This window comes from Nilaparvata lugens, chromosome 6, assembly GCF_014356525.2.
Source record: "Nilaparvata lugens isolate BPH chromosome 6, ASM1435652v1, whole genome shotgun sequence".
In the NCBI taxonomy this organism is placed as follows: domain Eukaryota; kingdom Metazoa; phylum Arthropoda; class Insecta; order Hemiptera; family Delphacidae; genus Nilaparvata; species Nilaparvata lugens.
In genome coordinates this window covers 23006947-23026069 of record NC_052509.1, presented here as the reverse complement: position 1 = coordinate 23026069, position 19123 = coordinate 23006947, and the positions used below count along the sequence as shown (strand labels likewise).

General features: G+C 33.4%; 1 protein-coding gene across 1 annotated transcript in view; it reads left to right on the top strand.

The window, feature by feature from the left end:
* The window catches only part of LOC111054306 (putative uncharacterized protein DDB_G0282133), a 100759-nt gene that overhangs the window by 25788 nt on the left and 55848 nt on the right, over positions 1 to 19123 (top strand). The gene's annotated exons all lie outside the window — the stretch shown is intronic.

Below are 19123 nucleotides of genomic sequence, written 5' to 3'. Positions count from 1 at the left end.
CTCAAATATTTGAATTCTGTGTTCTTCTGGTGAAAACGTGAATTATCTCGTTTTTTGAATTTCAAATAGCCATAAAAATTTATCTATTGAATTTATCAATTGGAACTCAGCTGTTTTGGATTCAGGATGACCTCCTCTTCCTAGAACTATGATTTCCACCTCTCAAATATTTGAATTCTGTGTTCTTCTGGTGAAAACATGAATTATCTCGTTTTTTGAATTTCAAATAGCCATAAAAATTTATCTATTGAATTTATCAATTGGAACTCACCTGTTCTGTTTTCAGGATGACCTCCTCTGCCTAGAACTATAATTTCCACCTCTCAAATATTTGAATTCTGTGTTCTTCTGGTGAAAACGTGAATTATCTCGTTTTTTGAATTTCAAATAGCCATAAAAATTTATCAATTGGAACTCACCTGTTCTGTATTCAGGATGACCTCCTTTCCCCAGAACTATGATTTCCACCTCTCAAATATTTGAATTCTGTGTTCTTCTGGTGAAAACGTGAATTATCTCGTTTTTTGAATTTCAAATAGCCATAAAAATTTATCTATTGAATTTATCAATTGGAACTCAGCTGTTTTGGATTCAGGATGACCTCCTCTTCCTAGAACTATGATTTCCACCTCTCAAATATTTGAATTCTGTGTTCTTCTGGTACAAACGTGAATAATCTCGTTTTTTGAATTTCAAATAGCCATAAAAATTTATCTATTGAATTTATCAATTGGAACTCAGCTGTTTTGGATTCAGGATGACCTCCTCTTCCTAGAACTATGATTTCCACCTCTCAAATATTTGAATTCTGTGTTCTTCTGGTGAAAACATGAATTATCTCGTTTTTTGAATTTCAAATAGCCATAAAAATTTATCTATTGAATTTATCAATTGGAACTCACCTGTTCTGTTTTCAGGATGACCTCCTCTGCCTAGAACTACAATTTCCACCTCTCAAATATTTGAATTCTGTGTTCTTCTGGTGCAAAAGCTGGGAAGAAACCTTCAATATAGCAAATAGAAACCTAATTACAGTTAAAAAATGGCTACAAGACCATATATTGACTTTAAATGCTGATAAAACTAAGTACATCACTTTTTCTCCCAATATAACTGGACAACCAGCAACTGATTTAAGTCTCACAATAGAAACAGCAAATAATCGCAATGAAAACACTACAGATAATACAGAAGTTCATAATAAAACATTAGAAAGGGTGCAAACAATTAAATATCTTGGTATACTATTAGATCAAAATATTAAATGGAACAAGCACATTGATTATTTATGCTCAAAGCTGAAATACCTAATTTACATTTTTTACAAAATAAATAAAATAAAAAACATAGACATAATACGAAATATTTACTTTGCATATGCTCAATCACTTTTTCAATACATTATTGAAGTATGGGGTGGTGCATATGACACGCATTTGAAAAAGTTATTTATCCTACAAAAACATATTATAAGAGCAGCATTAGGAAGGCCACGACTCTATCCTAGTAGGGAAATATTTATTGAATTCAAGGTTCCGACAATAAGACAGAATTATATGAAAAACGTTATTCTCCATATCAATAAAAATAAAACTAATTTTGCTACACACATTTCACCCCATAATACGCGTCCTAACAAGAGATTTAACACAGAACTCATCAAGCTAACCATATGCAGGCATCAATTTCAATATTATTGTAACTACATTATAAACAAAATTCCAAATGACTTTATAGATGAAAAAATCACACGCGATTCAATTAAAAATATAGAACATTGGATTGACCAAAATGTATTCTTTAAACTAGTGGTATAGAGTATAATGTTGTATACAAATAATTGTTCCTAAAAACAGTGAGCGATGGGCATGTATATTCTTGAACCAGGCTTGTAAATTGTCCCAAGTCACATTACAGGAACTTCTTTTTATTGTATCAGTTCATTTGTTTTTCTTTGAGAAAGTTACACTGTCATGATGGCCTCTAGATGTCACAGTGATTAATTAGATTAAAATTTTCATCATAATATAGTATGTATAGTATTCTCAAGTATTTTTTTCTGTGAGCCTGTGCGTTTTTTTTGTATAATAGGTATAGCTTCATTAGCATTATTAAATTTTTTTTGTAATCTCTTCGTTAGAATTATCAATTGTATATTAATTCATATACTGACCTGAATTGATACAGAATAAATAAACTGCAACTCACTGCCAACACACAAGGAATCTTATGTTGGCAGTGCCAAGTATTACAGTGATGTTATTGATGCACTTAAGTTACAATCAATGTTATTTATATTGTATTGTAAAAATATGTATTTGTAATTTTTGGCAATAAATTCAATTCAATTCAATCTCGTTTTTTGAATTTCAAATAGCCATAAAAATTTATCTATTGAATTTATCAATTGGAACTCAGCTGTTTTGGATTCAGGATGACCTCCTCTTCCTAGAACTATGATTTCCACCTCTCAAATATTTGAATTCTGTGTTCTTCTGGTGAAAACGTGAATTATCTCGTTTTTTGAATTTCAAATAGCCATAAAAATTTATCTATTGAATTATCAATTGGAACTCACCTGTTCTGTATTCAGGATGACCTCCTCTGCCTAGAACTATGATTTCCACCTCTCAAATATTTGAATTCTGTGTTCTTCTGGTGAAAACGTGAATTATCTCGTTTTTTGAATTTCAAATAGCCATAAAAATTTATCTATTGAATTTATCAATTGGAACTCAGCTGTTTTGGATTCAGGATGACCTCCTCTTCCTAGAACTATGATTTCCACCTCTCAAATATTTGAATTCTGTGTTCTTCTGGTGAAAACGTGAATTATCTCGTTTTTTGAATTTCAAATAGCCATAAAAATTTATCTATTGAATTTATCAATTGGAACTCACCTGTTCTGTATTCAGGATGACCTCCTCTGCCTAGAACTATGATTTCCACCTCTCAAATATTTGAATTCTGTGTTCTTCTGGAGAAAACGTGAATTATCTCGTTTTTTGAATTTCAAATAGCCATAAAAATTTATCTATTGAATTATCAATTGGAACTCACCTGTTCTGTATTCAGGATGACCTCCTCTTCCTAGAACTATGATTTCCACCTCTCAAATATTTGAATTCTGTGTTCTTCTGGTGAAAACGTGAATTATCTCGTTTTTTGAATTTCAAATAGCCATAAAAATTTATCAATTGGAACTCACCTGTTCTGTATTCAGGATGACCTCCTCTTCCTAGAACTATGATTTCCACCTCTCAAATATTTGAATTCTGTGTTCTTCTGGTGAAAACGTGAATTATCTCGTTTTTTGAATTTCAAATAGCCATAAAAATTTATCTATTGAATTTATCAATTGGAACTCAGCTGTTTTGGATTCAGGATGACCTCCTCTTCCTAGAACTATGATTTCCACCTCTCAAATATTTGAATTCTGTGTTCTTCTGGTGAAAACGTGAATTATCTCGTTTTTTGAATTTCAAATAGCCATAAAAACTGTATCAGGATGACCTCCTCTGCCTAGAACTATAATTTCCACCTCTCAAATATTTGAATTCTGTGTTCTTCTGGTGAAAACGTGAATTATCTCGTTTTTTGAATTTCAAATAGCCATAAAAATTTATCAATTGGAACTCACCTGTTCTGTATTCAGGATGACCTCCTTTCCCCAGAACTATGATTTCCACCTCTCAAATATTTGAATTCTGTGTTCTTCTGGTGAAAACGTGAATTATCTCGTTTTTTGAATTTCAAATAGCCATAAAAATGTATCTATTGAATTTATCAATTGGAACTCAGCTGTTTTGGATTCAGGATGTCCTCCTCTTCCTAGAACTATGATTTCCACCTCTCAAATATTTGAATTCTGTGTTCTTCTGGTGCAAACGTGAATAATCTCGTTTTTTGAATTTCAAATAGCCATAAAAATTTATCTATTGAATTTATCAATTGGAACTCAGCTGTTTTGGATTCAGGATGACCTCCTCTTCCTAGAACTATGATTTCCACCTCTCAAATATTTGAATTCTGTGTTCTTCTGGTGAAAACGTGAATTATCTCGTTTTTTGAATTTCAAATAGCCATAAAAATTTATCTATTGAATTTATCAATTGGAACTCACCTGTTCTGTATCCAGGATGACCTCCTCTGCCTAGAACTATGATTTCCACCTCTCAAATATTTGAATTCTGTGTTCTTCTGGTGAAAACGTGAAGTATCTCGTTTTTTGAATTTCAAATAGCCATAAAAATTCATCAATTGGAACTCACCTGTTCTGTATTCAGGATGACCTCCTCTGCCTAGAACTATGATTTCCACCTCTCAAATATTTGAATTCTGTGTTCTTCTGGTGAAAACGTGAATTATCTCGTTTTTTGAATTTCAAATAGCCATAAAAATTTATCTATTGAATTTATCAATTGGAACTCAGCTGTTTTGGATTCAGGATGACCTCCTCTTCCTAGAACTATGATTTCCACCTCTCAAATATTTGAATTCTGTGTTCTTCTGGTGAAAACGTGAATTATCTCGTTTTTTGAATTTCAAATAGCCATAAAAATTTATCTATTGAATTTATCAATTGGAACTCAGCTGTTTTGGATTCAGGATGACCTCCTCTTCCTAGAACTATGATTTCCACCTCTCAAATATTTGAATTCTGTGTTCTTCTGGTGAAAACGTGAATTATCTCGCTTTTTGAATTTCAAATAGCCATAAAAATTTATCTATTGAATTTATCAATTGGAACTCACCTGTTCTGTATTCAGGATGACCTCCTCTGCCTAGAACTATGATTTCCACCTCTCAAATATTTGAATTCTGTGTTCTTCTGGTGAAAACGTGAATTATCTCGTTTTTTGAATTTCAAATAGCCATAAAAATTTATCTATTGAATTTATCAATTGGAACTCACCTGTTCTGTATTCAGGATGACCTCCTCTTCCTAGAACTATAATATCCACCTCTCAAATATTTGAATTCTGTGTTCTTCTGGTGAAAACGTGAATTATCTCGTATTTTGAATTTCAAATAGCCATAAAAATTTATCTATTGAATTTATCAATTGGAACTCAGCTGTTTTGGATTCAGGATGACCTCCTCTTCCTAGAACTATGATTTCCACCTCTCAAATATTTGAATTCTGTGTTCTTCTGGTGAAAACGTGAATTATCTCGTTTTTTGAATTTCAAATAGCCATAAAAATTTATCTATTGAATTTATCAATTGGAACTCAGCTGTTCTGGATTCAGGATGACCTCCTCTGCCTAGAACTCTCATATTCGAGGATCTTAAAGCATTTCTCTGTGTTCTGCTGACAAAAATACATTTTTCTAGTGGAACTTGGAAGAGCATTTTTTCAAATTCATTTATTTCGACTATTTCAATGGAACTATCGTTATAAATCTTCAGGAACTGTAGAACTATCGATTCTGCATCCAGAACTGTCAATTTTGGATGTACTTCTAGGAAATGCTCTTCTAAGTTCACACTGGCCATTTCGCTTGGTCAATTAATTCATGGTTGAAAACAGTAAATTCCATATAACTTATCAAGTAATCAATTATTATGATAAGCTACTCAATAATAACTTATTTAGCTTTGATGGTACTTGAATCAAGAATGAAGAACAAGGGTCTTTCAAGGGCTAATAATTATGTGGAATAGAATTTTTAAATATAAGTTTAAGTTCCATGATGTACAGTATGTTGGTTTTTTAGAAGTTAGTCCACTACCCTCATCTTCAGAGCTAACTGATTTGTACCATTTTTGTCAATTTTCTGATCATGAATTAATAGGCTACACACCGGTAGATCTTTTTCAATTTCATGTCTCGTTGAGACTGAAATATTTTGTAATATTATTGCGCTAATTACAATTATTGCTTTATTGATGTAATATTCGCAGCTTTGCTTTCTCCAGTAAGCAATCGGCTTACATCATTTCATCGCGTTGGATCTGTTCCGGATTTCCCTAATCTATTTTTATAGCTCATTATATTCATTCATACTCCATGGTGCAGTTGAGGCAATAATTGCCAACTAGATCAAAGATCTCTATCCTGAAGTGGCCCATTGCAATCAGGTGAATGTTACAATCAGCAGGTCTGCCAATAGTATAAGCTCCAATCACCAAGCGTCCACAGTTTTAGCTCACAATAAAATTCTATTAGAGAAAAATGCTGCAGGTCCGTGGGAACAAATTGTTTTAGAATCCTGTGAAACCAATGTTCAAAATGTATGTTGAACGATAGCTATGCTCCCTATCCCCTATTATGGATCTTGGGCGTATCTTTGACGTAAATTTAAAATCATCTCAAGACAATTTGCTATTAGTCAACTCAATCAGGCTACATGCATTGAAAAACTGGTATTTAACATATTTGGCTAGGTCCAAAGATTTGAAGAAGTGAAAAACTTGGAAGAAAGGTTTCAATCGAATTATTCAAAAACTTGGAGAGTCCTGATTGAAGAATGTAATCCACTATCATTCTGTGGTGTGCTATAACCACGTATTTGGTCCTGGAATTGGAAACACTGGAACACAATGATAAGACTTCATCTCTTGAATTGAGAATCCATCACACTTCGGAAACAATAAAATGAACAAGTTGCTTATAATTAACTCTTCATACTCTCTTGATCCGAGAAAAAGAGAATCATTCAATAAAGTTAACTTCATCATAATAGTCCAGTCAATATAGACATAAAAAAGAAGGTTTGCTTGCAATTTATATTATACGTAGTTCTGATTTTTTAATATACTGTTAGGGTACATAAGAGAAGTCCAGAACCAATTTCTTCATGTAAAATTTTCCTTGAGCTAGATGAATTATACATCTAAATGGTAACAATCGGAAGATATTGTTGATCGAAAACAAAAATTCATCAAAATTGTTTTTTTCTTCAAATTTCACTCATTTTTGAAGATCATAATTCAGTACTCATTGGCGATAGAGAGTTCCGAATGATCTTATTTTATTCAGAATTTTATAATCTAAGGAAAAGGCAAAAACAATTTTGTCTGTACGATTACGATATTTGGCAGAAATAGCTGAACACTGGAAAATGAGTCGAAAATACGAGGTTTTTGAGCCATCCTGTATCTAGCACAGGGAAATTTTGCATGAACAAATATTGGATCTGGACTTCTCTTATGTACCTAACAATATATTAAAAAATCAGAACTACAATATAAATTGCATGCACCAAGGTATTATAGTGACTGGTCTATAAAGTATATTCTCTGTACCGTATGTCATATTGGACAAAATAACTTTGTATTGAGGATCTGGGAATTCTATAATCTATCATGAGCATGAACGAGTTGTTGAATTGGATTAAGAAACTTTGAACAAAAATAAAATAGTATCTAGAATGGCAACAACTAGTTATCAGAATGTTGCTGGAGTCAAAAAAACGATCGAAACAAAAATACGAAACTATTCAGCACTTTTTTGTCAAGTTGGGTACTTAGTAATATTAATATTCAGGAAGTGGCAGGGCATGCGAAATGTTGCACTTGAATGGGGAAAAAACTCGCAAAAATGTCTGTAAAAGTGAGTCATAAAATGTTGAACAATCTCTTCCTGCAGTGAAGCTGTGGAGAAGAAAGTGCTCGTATTTCCAAGCTGTTATTTCTTGTCGAATAGTAATGTACCCTATGGGATAATCGGCAGAACTATTGAATAATAATACCGTGTAAATCTTTTCAAACACCAGAGTGCAAACAGCAGAGTGCAAACATTTTATTGCATGTCTTTGCAATGCTGACTAAGTTAGATTGCGACTAAGCTGATAAAAATTGGGACTTGGCTAACAGATCAGGTCAGCAGTCAACAGGCAACAGCCCTGAAATATGAATAATTAACAGCTTGACAAGATTACAATTTCGATGATAAAATGTTATCAGCCACTATGAAAGCATTCCAACGCCTTTCATTGGGAACATAGATTCCAGTTAATAAGAATAATAACGGTTTGTGAATAAAAACAATTTTTATTTTGTTTAGTGGAAAAAAAAATGTTGTACTTCTATGATCAATACACACGAGGCAATCTTCGCTTCGGCGGTTTCAGTTAGGTGTTTTTCGCTTTGGTATTCCGATTCAAGAGGTTCCTATTCCAAATTATATGAAATTGATGCTCTATGAATAAAACATTTAATGGAACCCCTCAATAATGTTGATTATAATACCTTGTGCTTCACAACCAAGCATGGCAATTTTTTCCATTCTAGAACGATAAACTTTCAAGAGAGAAGAAAGTGCTTGATTGTGAGAGATTGAAAAGCTTCTGTAGCTTCAACTAAAAAATTGTCATTACAACCGTAATCGCTTTTATTAGAAAATTTACATTCTAATAATAAGTGTGAAAGAATGAAAAAAAAAAACATTTGATCTATATTTCTTCTATTCAATAATAATGTTAAAATAGTTTGAGAACAAAAGGAACGTCAGTTGAAAAAATAACGATTTATTGCAAGTGAAATAGGTGAATGGTGAGTGACTAGACGCAACGGATCACTTAGTTATTACTTAGCCTGAGTACCAGTAGTAAAATAAATTAAGAACGATCGTTGCTCTCAATAATCGTTGCACCGTTTCCATAGGCAATGTTATTTATATCTATACATAATCTTGAAAATCGTTCAAATTGATATTAGTATCAATATGCCAGACTCAATCTATATATCTATATTCATGAGCATTACCCAACTATGCGTTCAGCTTCCCGTTCACACCATTATCTTTTGACGCATCCAAATTAAAACAATATTTCGGACACGTCTCACACTCGTACGATGGGTGGGCGAATTAATTAGCTTGCAGTGCGCAGCACAGTGCGGTGCATATGAGCAACTTCACGTCTTCAACCATTCAACGTCAAACTTGCATAATAAAGTAATTAGAACATGCTACACACTGATTAATTATTGTGTGACGGTTTGCCCATATATCCTGATTACTTTACAGGGAAATTAATCATTTTGGACCATCATAAATGGAAACTCCAAGTCTCCCCTTATTGATTAGATTTGAAGAAAAATATTAGTTTATTTTATCCAGTAGATGGAAATATACATACAGACGACATACAGTAATTATTTAAAGTAACAAAGAGGACCATGATACGTAAAAATCAGAGTTCGGCTGATCTATGCCTGAATTAGGTACTGAAATCAATTGCTGTGATTGAAATTTTCATGTACTTCACAAGTAGTGATCTGATCATGTGCTAGGAATTTTATACGACCGCTTCCCTTCAAATGCATTCTTTCGTGAACCAACAGGAAAAATACGCATTGGTAGGCCGAGGAAAGCATGGACTTGAAGCATCAATACAGGCTCAATAATGCCTAAAACGTGCCAGACCAGTCATTCATGAGGAAGATGATCAATGTATTTCTGGGTTTGGACGTGAGTAAATAGTGATATATCAGAGGGCCTACAGTTTAAGGTGGCTTCCAAACCACCGTGCAGTAGTTTTTTTTTCAGATAACTGTCTACTGGTAGAACTGACGTCAAGCAAACGTTCTAAATAATGTGCTAGACGGTCTTTCCTTCGAAGTCAACCCCTTTCGTTAACATTACTGAATCCTAATAACTCTCGTAACTTGGAATAATTATTATGTACAATTCGACTAAACCTATTCAAATAGTCAACTATTACACTCACTTCAAGTGAGAAGGAAGAAAGTCTTTGTGATTGAGATGTAAAGCAGTAAAATTGAATATAAGTTACGAAGACAGGTATATTAAGAAGAGTGACGGAAAGTGAGAGCGAGAGATTTCCAGTTCTGTAGCATTGCAGAAAATTCTAACGTCATTCAGCTGTTTATTGCAGCCAGTTGACTACATAGACGTTGTTGCTCTATCGTCTGGAAAACTGTTTCAATGTAGGTTAATTGTTATCTCTCATTGGTATCTGTTGTGTTTTCTTCCATTCCTTTTCTGCTTTCCACCAATCGTCCCACTCTGACTCTCTTCATCTCTCTCCTTCTCACACAGTGTCTCTATCTGTCTCTCCTAAAAAACGTAGCAGTGCAAGTGCAATATTGTTCCGTAAGACAGAGCTGCATGGTCCCGGTGCGTTTTTCTTTTTCATAATGCAGTCAGTAGTTTTCCAGTCTTCAGTCACCGTTTACTGTACTAATCGAGTCAATGTCTGTCATCCCACCGCACAACTGAATCTAGTTTGCAAGCTCATCAATATTATTGAGAATGATGTCAAGTTTCAAATAATATGATTCAGTATAATAAAGTATTTATATCGATTAAGGAATTATAATTGATGAACTTATTTTCAGTTATTATATTTCATCACGTCTCCCTCTTGAATCTCATAGACTGACAAATTTTCCTCTTCTCTTTCTCGTTTTTACTTCTCAATCCCAAATTAGAACATGTGGACATGATTTTCAGACAAACATAAGTGCGTACAATGGTGTCTTGAGTAGATTTTTATATGGAAAATGATGATGTTATGTAATTATGTGCCCCAAAATTTTAAAATAGACAATCTAGACCGTTACGCGTGGTTGAAATCAATGTTTCATATTTCAGGGGACTTGAGAAAAGTGAATAAGTCGGTATGGGTTTTTTTTGGTGGGCAGTCTCTCAAGGAATGCCTGGATATATAATTTAAGCCGTCAATGGGTCTCAAGACTTGAAAACCCCCACAAATCAAATGACATTCATACTGAATTTGATAATTTTTGGGGATTCCCCAATAACAAAATGACAATCCTGTGTTGAAATCTTGATTTTTCCAATTATTTACGAGTAATTATACATTCTCCAAAATGAACACAAGGTTATTTCTATCTTGTGAAGCTTGCCTATTCGATATCATGTTATTGATAACTGTATTCGAATGGCTATTTCAGACACAACGCGCTAGAGAGAATAATGTGCGGGTATCCCTCTCATACCTATGGGCTGATCAAGTACACCGATCAAGTATCAAGTCATTTCATTACCAAACATCTAATTTTTCTGCCTCTTCCAATACGTAATATCGTGGATATTAAATGACAAGGTCAAGCATTGCTAGCATTTCTTTACATTCCATCGAATTCGAAAATTCAATTTTAGCATTGTTAATAATAATAATAATCTGAGTTTAAGACAAATAAATTTCCTTGTGTGATTCTTATTCAGCCCATAAGGTTGTAAAAGTCTTGAAGGTGATCACGCTTCGATCCCTCCAAAGTATTGAACGAGCGTTAGCGAGTTCCGAGTTCTCACTTTTGACTTACTAGAGGTCAAAGTCGTTTTCCGTCTGTTTGTATGTTCTACAAATTCTTAAGAAAGAATTGATCAATCAGCTTCAAATTTTGAACACGAATATTTCAAAAAATTTTACAGGTCAAGTTCGTTGGACAACAAGACTGATTCACTCCTTCGTCCTATTTCAGGATAAAAAAATAACATTGAAAATGCATAAGAGAAATTAATATGTGTTTTGATTATCACTAGGTCAGCTGGAGTTAATGGCATGCTATTTCTATAATTTTCCCATTCATTTGAAAAAGCTGATACTATTGGGGAGTTATGACACAGACTGACAAACTTCATGCGCCGACACATAATTTAAACTGAATAATACAAGAACATTATTATTTAATTTATAAGTTCTCGCTTCCATTAACGTCTGCCAGCCTGTCTATAGTCCGTCTGTAACATACGCGTAATAGCACACCGCACTACTTGTGATAACAGTTGCTATGGCGTTGACAAATTGCTATGAAATTTTTCTTCAAAAAGTTGAATTTTTGAGTAGAAGCTAGTATTAGTGTTCAATAACACGTGATCATCCAATGTACTCATGTACTCAATGTACTCATTTATTTCATTTTGTATAATTATTTATTAATATCTTTAAATGTTGAGATCATTGAAACGGTTTGAGATATCGATGTACGGGTTTCACCATTGATTTTTTTTTCTAATTCTGTATAGGAATCATCTATCACATGACTACGTTCCCATTTAAAAAAATGAAGTTGGATTCAATATGAAGCTGGATTCGAAATGAAGTTGGATCCATATGAAAAGATTAACGGTGGCGGATAAAAGTTTTGAAGTGACAGAAAGTATTTTTTCTCAATTGTAATAGGATCTCCATGGAACCTAGTGTCATAATAATTATCATACTTGTAAAAGAGATATTCAAGTGTTTTCATAATGATTCTCACCAACTCCGTATAATAATATAACAGTTCATGAGCGAGTTCTTCAACTCAGGAGGTCGCTAGTTGAAGTATTATAATACAGTACTATATTTATTATAGTATATTTAAGAAGCTGTTTGATTTAGTAGTCCCGCTGATAAAATATCCCATTGGAAAGGTGGCCACTTGAGCCCACTCCTCTGAATATAAATTCATGAGTCGAAAAATCACTTTAAGGTGGTTCGGAATCCACCTAAAACTGTAGGTCCACACATCATCATCTGACTCATTCCCATGCACAAGCCTAGAGCTCATGTAGGCATTTTCCTCAGAGAAAAAATATTGAGCATAAAACTACAATAATGACTAGATACTAAACTAAGTGTCTCTAAACACTTAACTACTCTACGCTGATATACGTATTTGGAAGACGTAGCCGTCCTGTCTCACAATATTGGAAGCTACGCTACGCTGATGTGGACAGAACAGATTCGTAGCTTGAATAATTTAACATTGCATGATAGGACGTATTTCATCGTAGCATTGCTCAGAATAGTTAAGTGTGATGAGACTCTAAGATGTGAGGATACTTTCCAATAATATCTCCTCTATAATTTGAATTGTTAATCTCATCAAACAAAAAAGGCAGAAATAACACAATCTCGGCCAAACAGTATGTTGAATTTCATTGGTCCTTGTGATTGCTAGGTTTATTCTAAAACAACAGAACTAACTGTGAGGATGAAATCCTTTCCACTGTTAGTCCTTCGAAATCTTATAATTCATAATATATATTGAAGATATTTTTTCCCAATCAAGCTGTTATTTGTTTGTTGAGTTTTTGCAGCATGGGTTGAAGTGGTGGATTGTTGGGGAAATGTGATTGGCTGGAGCTGAAGCGTGTCGGCCACTGTTGACTGTGTGTGATTCATCACGGACTGCTGATCGTTATCTATTTCTGTCAACTCTGTTGTCAATGCAAGCGCGGTGTCTCTTGCCCTGTCTTTCCGCTTGACAACAATTGCACAAACAATTAAAATACATTGGGCAATTTCCCAATCGCTGAAGGTCATTCCGGAATTTCCAGCTTATGCAAATTTATGTTACAGGTCTCTCACCTATCTATTATTCATTGATTAATTACAAACTCTTCAAGTTGTAATGAATTTCACCAAGAATTAACTCGCCATGGAAAAGTTATAGCCTAATAAATTGAATTGGAAGAAATTTTTATTTCCTATTTTTTCATGATATTTTGTTAATCATCGCCCACTAACTAGAGACTAAAGCGAGAAAGGAACAATCATCTGATTGGTAATTTCATTAACAATACAATTGTAGGTAATTTCATTCTCTATGAGCCCTGTTGTCTCAAATTTATCTTTGAACACTCCTCTTGATTCAAAAATGGCTTGAACTCTTGAAATCTTCAGTTTCTAAGAGTCACGTAACCAATTTCAAAACTATTTATGCTCAATTCAATGTAATACACTGGAAGAAAGTAATACCTGAACCACAATTTGTAACCAAATTCAATTTTTCATCACCAATGTGTCTCGAGGTGAATGACATTGGGAACAGAAAAATCACTTGAAATAATAGTTTTTTTCCGAAAACACCTTTTATATTGGCATCTAGCACGGCAAAAACGTAGGCTACATTGTGCAGATAAACTGGAAAATTACGATTATATGATGGAAATATGAATCTTTACCTGACTCTAAAGGTCTTGAACGAGCAACAACCTCCATATCCAACATTTTTCTTGAAAAAAAGTAGCGTGAGCAATATTTTATTGGAGAAAATATCAAATTTTCTCACACGAGGTGAAAATTCACTGATTGGCTTTTTATTAAAATAACTTCCTGAAAAATGTATATATACGATAAAATGTTATGCGATATAAATTTCAGATCTGTTCATCCTGTAAATGATGGAATCAGAGTGAGTTCAATAGCTTGATTTGGAGCCGAGATTGATTTGTTCTACGAATCCATTGCAGTTTCGTACTTCGGGGTGTCCTGAGGGGAAGTGAGTGGGCGGACGATGGGGACTCCCCGGCTATGTTCTATGAATACTAACACCCTGCAAAAGTTCAGCTTCCCCCATATTTTTTGCTCATCTATGTCTTTATTGTCTGGGTCAAATATCGTTACACTACCGATACAACTGATCTATCGTTAATGCCACTCTGAGAAAAGGATTTTATAGAAGTTTACAATTCAATTGATTTTCAACAGTTGAACTACAATCAAGAATAGCTCACTCTCTCATCCGCCTACAGTTGAAATCTCACTGTACCTGGAATGACTTGAGAAATCATAATCCAGTGATAAAAACAGTTTAATTTGAAATTGAATAAAGGAATAATTTGAAATAGGAAATCCTGCTACATGAATAATGAATATGGGAACAAGATAATGAAACTATTCATACCAATAGAGTAGTATAGATGAGACTATGCTCATTCATCCAAAAAGTTCATACTTGAATCTGAGTTGAACAGAAGGTGGAGGGATACATTGAGGATAGAGCTTATTGATATTGAATCTTAATTTGTCCAAGAATAATCTTGAAAGCTTATTGAAACTGAAACGACTATGACTGAAGATAATTAAGACGGTTTGATTTGAACAAGATATTTAGGATAAGAACAATGCAAAGCTAGGAATAGTCAGCTGTTTCGTGATTCTATCCTGGCTGTTGGTGAACAATACTTGCAGATACATTTATGTTACTTATTATCTACTTCTTAATTCTTTTTTCTTTTTAATTTATCAGAAACTTTATATTCACTTCATACTTAAAGCGTCTGACATACTATTCATGATAAGAATTAGAATATTTTATCGCTAGGAAAAGGAAATGAAATGAGGACACTCATAACTTTCTTGGTACCAAGCAACGCTGGTTGATAATAGATTTGCTTGAGGATGAGGACTGGCAGATTACCCGCTTGACCGAGGATTAATCCATCCAGCCTCGTTGATGGATTCAGAGCGTTTCTCATCAGCCTGTCAACCTCTCAACTAAAGACGTAACAACAAAATATAATAGTTACAGTTTTTTTTTCTATTGTCGCTGTTTCATTCGTTGTTGGTTTTCCTATTATTGTAGTTGTTCTGTTCGGAATTTCTCCGATTGCAAAATTGACGTTATGTTTGCTGTTTGCACGTTATCCGTGCTCAGAACTCTCAGCCAATACTACTTATTACATTGTTACGTTATAAGAGCGTACCGCGCACAAAAATTTCGTGAATGTGTACACCAGTCTGCGACAACTCACACCTTTTCATGGTGGCCTGGACAAATTTCCCACAAGGGGAATTTTATTGGAAAATTGTTGTCTGGAAATCATCTTGTCCCAGATGCAGTTGATAACTCACTGTCCTTCTCCTACTTTGCTTGATGTCCATATAACTACTGTGAGATTCACTTCATACTGTCAGGATTTATTGAATGTACAGCTTAATTATAATTAATTAGGAACGCTGATAGTATGCTGGAAGAGGGTCTCTATAAAATATATGCCATAGCGTTAGCATTGCAGAGAAGCAAAGACCTCGTTCTCTCCAACCACCAATGACAAATTCGAAGTTATTCACATCGAGTCAGGAGTCAGATTATAACTCAGATTCAGACTCGAGATTCACATAAATATGTGGACTCAATAGAAATGGCAAAATAGTAATACTTTGGCAAGGTACCTAGAATGCATATAGTACCTGTATTCTAGGTACATTGTATTTTGATATTCATATTTTTCGTTTATTCCACTATTCAGAATTACACAACTTATAGAAAAAGTACCACAGGCTCACGCCCAAAACGGTTCCAATAATTCTAATTTTTACAACACTCTAAATGTAACTAGATTATGTGTCACTTCAACATTCTTCAATTACACACTCAATTTACAATATTCAAAACACACAAAAATTATTTTTAAATTGAAAAAATACTTAAAATAAATCAATTAAAGATATTCAGAAAACTCCAAACTTTGAAAAACTATAAAATATATTATATGAAAATACCCCGAACATCGTATGTATAGTGGATTCTTTAGAATAATGATGTAGCCAAGATATGGAATTTCAGAAGTAACTCTTTCAATATTTTCATGATATATGAATGAGTTCGTTCTAGCAGCTCCATAAACTTTTAAAAAAGGACCTCAATACAGTTAATTAACTCAATTCACAACGGTTCATTGAATGTCTCCAAGATGACCATCTTGGTTTATCAAAACAAATTGAATGAATCTTTTTTTGAGTGAAGAGTATTCTATACGATAGGAGAAGGTGTTCATCTCTTTGTCTTTCGAGGAAAAAACATTTTTCATTAATATCATTACTCCATATTTGAGTGAATTTTTGCTGTTGATTCAGAAGATGGGCTAATTGCCTACCCTGCTCCTTCTCATCGGATTTGAGAAATTAATTCAGATTAGTCTCAACTGAATTCACTCATTCGTACATCCAGTTGAACTCTTGTTTATTGATCCTCGTGTATGCATGATGTCTTCATTTCTCTCTAGCTACACCCACAGAAAACTACCTTTATACCATCAAATAATTATTTCACCATAATAATTTCATATTTTTTTCCTCTTCACGCCAAGTCGAGAAGTCGAGAATCAACTAATTCTCACAAATTCCTCTACGTTATAGCAAAAAATCAAGACCAAACTCTAAACCAATCAAATATTATTTGTTCAAAATCAAATTGGAATAATTAAGCATTTGAAAAAATCAGTAAATCTTCATAAAAAACTCTAGTATTACCACTAGAATTCAAATTATACTGTATGATATACACAATTTCGAATGGAATTTGACTTCCACTTGACAATGTGATTTCAGTGTTTCAAATCGAAAGTTGTCAAGTTCTTTGTTTTCCTTGAATTGATATCTCTCATCCTAGTTATAAATGAATGAGACTTGATCAAGTCAAGAACATCGAAATCAATATTATTATATATTTATTAATGCTTTTCAAAAATCATCAGTGGATATGAACGTAGCTTCCCAACAATTATTAATAGCTAGAGATTAAAACTCATATTATTATTATTTATTATATTTGTAATGTATTCTCAATAACAAGTAGGCTACATAAGGGATAAACAAGTAGATTAGAATTTTGTCATACGTTGATTGAACAAAATAAAACTTGAACTAGTTGATCGAGAATGCTACATATGTGCCTCGAGGCTTTAGAAATTAAAAACGTTAATCGAAACGCATCGAATGTTGGCATCCAATGCAATGATACTGACTACATCTTCCTCCTTTTACAATCATCATGCACTCAAGCATCCGCTTTCAACATAATCATCGCGAGTCATAATGCAGATACGCTTAACTGCTGCCGCTGTATGGTTCCATGTTTATCCAGGTGCTAACAACTAATCCATTCCTGCTATACTGCTATTCATTTTGAACTGTCAGAGTTGATTGAATGGGAAGTACCAATGTTAAAGATGATGGATGCTGATAGTTTGAAGTAAATCTCTCTTCAACTAGGCCTACCGGAAAGATACAAAAATCATCATCAATGTGTCGACGAGTTTGCAATTTATTTGGACACTGGAGTGCATTTCAAGTTCTTTAATCATTCAATGACTAAATAGACACTTTATCTAATCATCACTAGTAACCACCTGTCCCTAAAACACACTATACTCAATACATGTAAGAATAGTACATGAATTCCGACATAATTCTTGTATATCCATGTATGGATAGTTGAAACATGTACAGTATAATATACTGACTGATGTAGTATAGTATACTACCATTGAAGTTGGTTTATGCTGATTGTTGCAGTAGGTGAAATGCAATGGTGGATTATACGTTACGCTTGCAACGTAATGTTAATTATTGCATGTTAGCTCTTAATCGCTGAAAATTTGATCCCCTCTAATTGGAAGGTGGAGTAGCTAATTAGAATTTTTAATTTCAAAAATTACCCGAATGTGATGCCAAATGGAGATTGAGTTAACGTTCTCATCAAAATGCATTTATTGGGAGGGGAAACTGGATTGATTCACTACGATAGGTGAACTCACAGGACTTGCAACATGAATGTATTGCATTATCATTATGAGAGATTGGGAATTACGGATTTCTGAATCTACAAAGAGAAGAACATACCTATAAACCTATACTTACAAATGCAGAATCATGATTTCCTCAAAAAAAGCTCTCTCACATTGATGTCAAACTCTTTAAAGCTATATAAAAATTATAAGAAACTAAGAATTTTGATAGAAAAGCATTTACTAACAGAGAGTATGCTATTATTGCTTGACTGAAGTAGCATGATATTCAAGGTCAGACTTCATGGTTACGGTCCAAGTATTAGCAAAATTAGAAAATGGATGTAACACAAAATAAAACTTGAAGCAACTAGGAAACAGAAACAAATGTATTGATGAAAAATAATATAAACATTTTTTTTTTCATTTTGTGATGAATAATTTTTCAGGTTGTGGTCATAGTTTTACTATACGTCTTTCCTAACGTCATCTACTTCAAATGCTTGAACAACTTGAAAATTTAGTTATTATTTTTACAAGTTCAAGTTGTAGTTTTGATGATTCACTATGTAATTGTGATACATTCATTGTGGATTGTGATAATTCTATCAAAAAATAATATTGTCCTATCTTTAAAGTGATCAGAATTCATTCCTAGGAACTAATTTGCAAAAAAATATTGAGGAATGCTAGAATGTATTCTTAATCAAATAATTATGTCATATCGACCCCACGCGAGTAATAATGCAACTGAATCTCTAAAACCCAATTTCAAAACCACTGGATTACTACAAAATAAATTTCTCTGGATCACAACATTGAACTCTTTTGAACATCTGAAAATTCTTGTGAGATGGGATAACATCAATAATATTACATCATAGTCAATCGCACGAAATCAGTCCT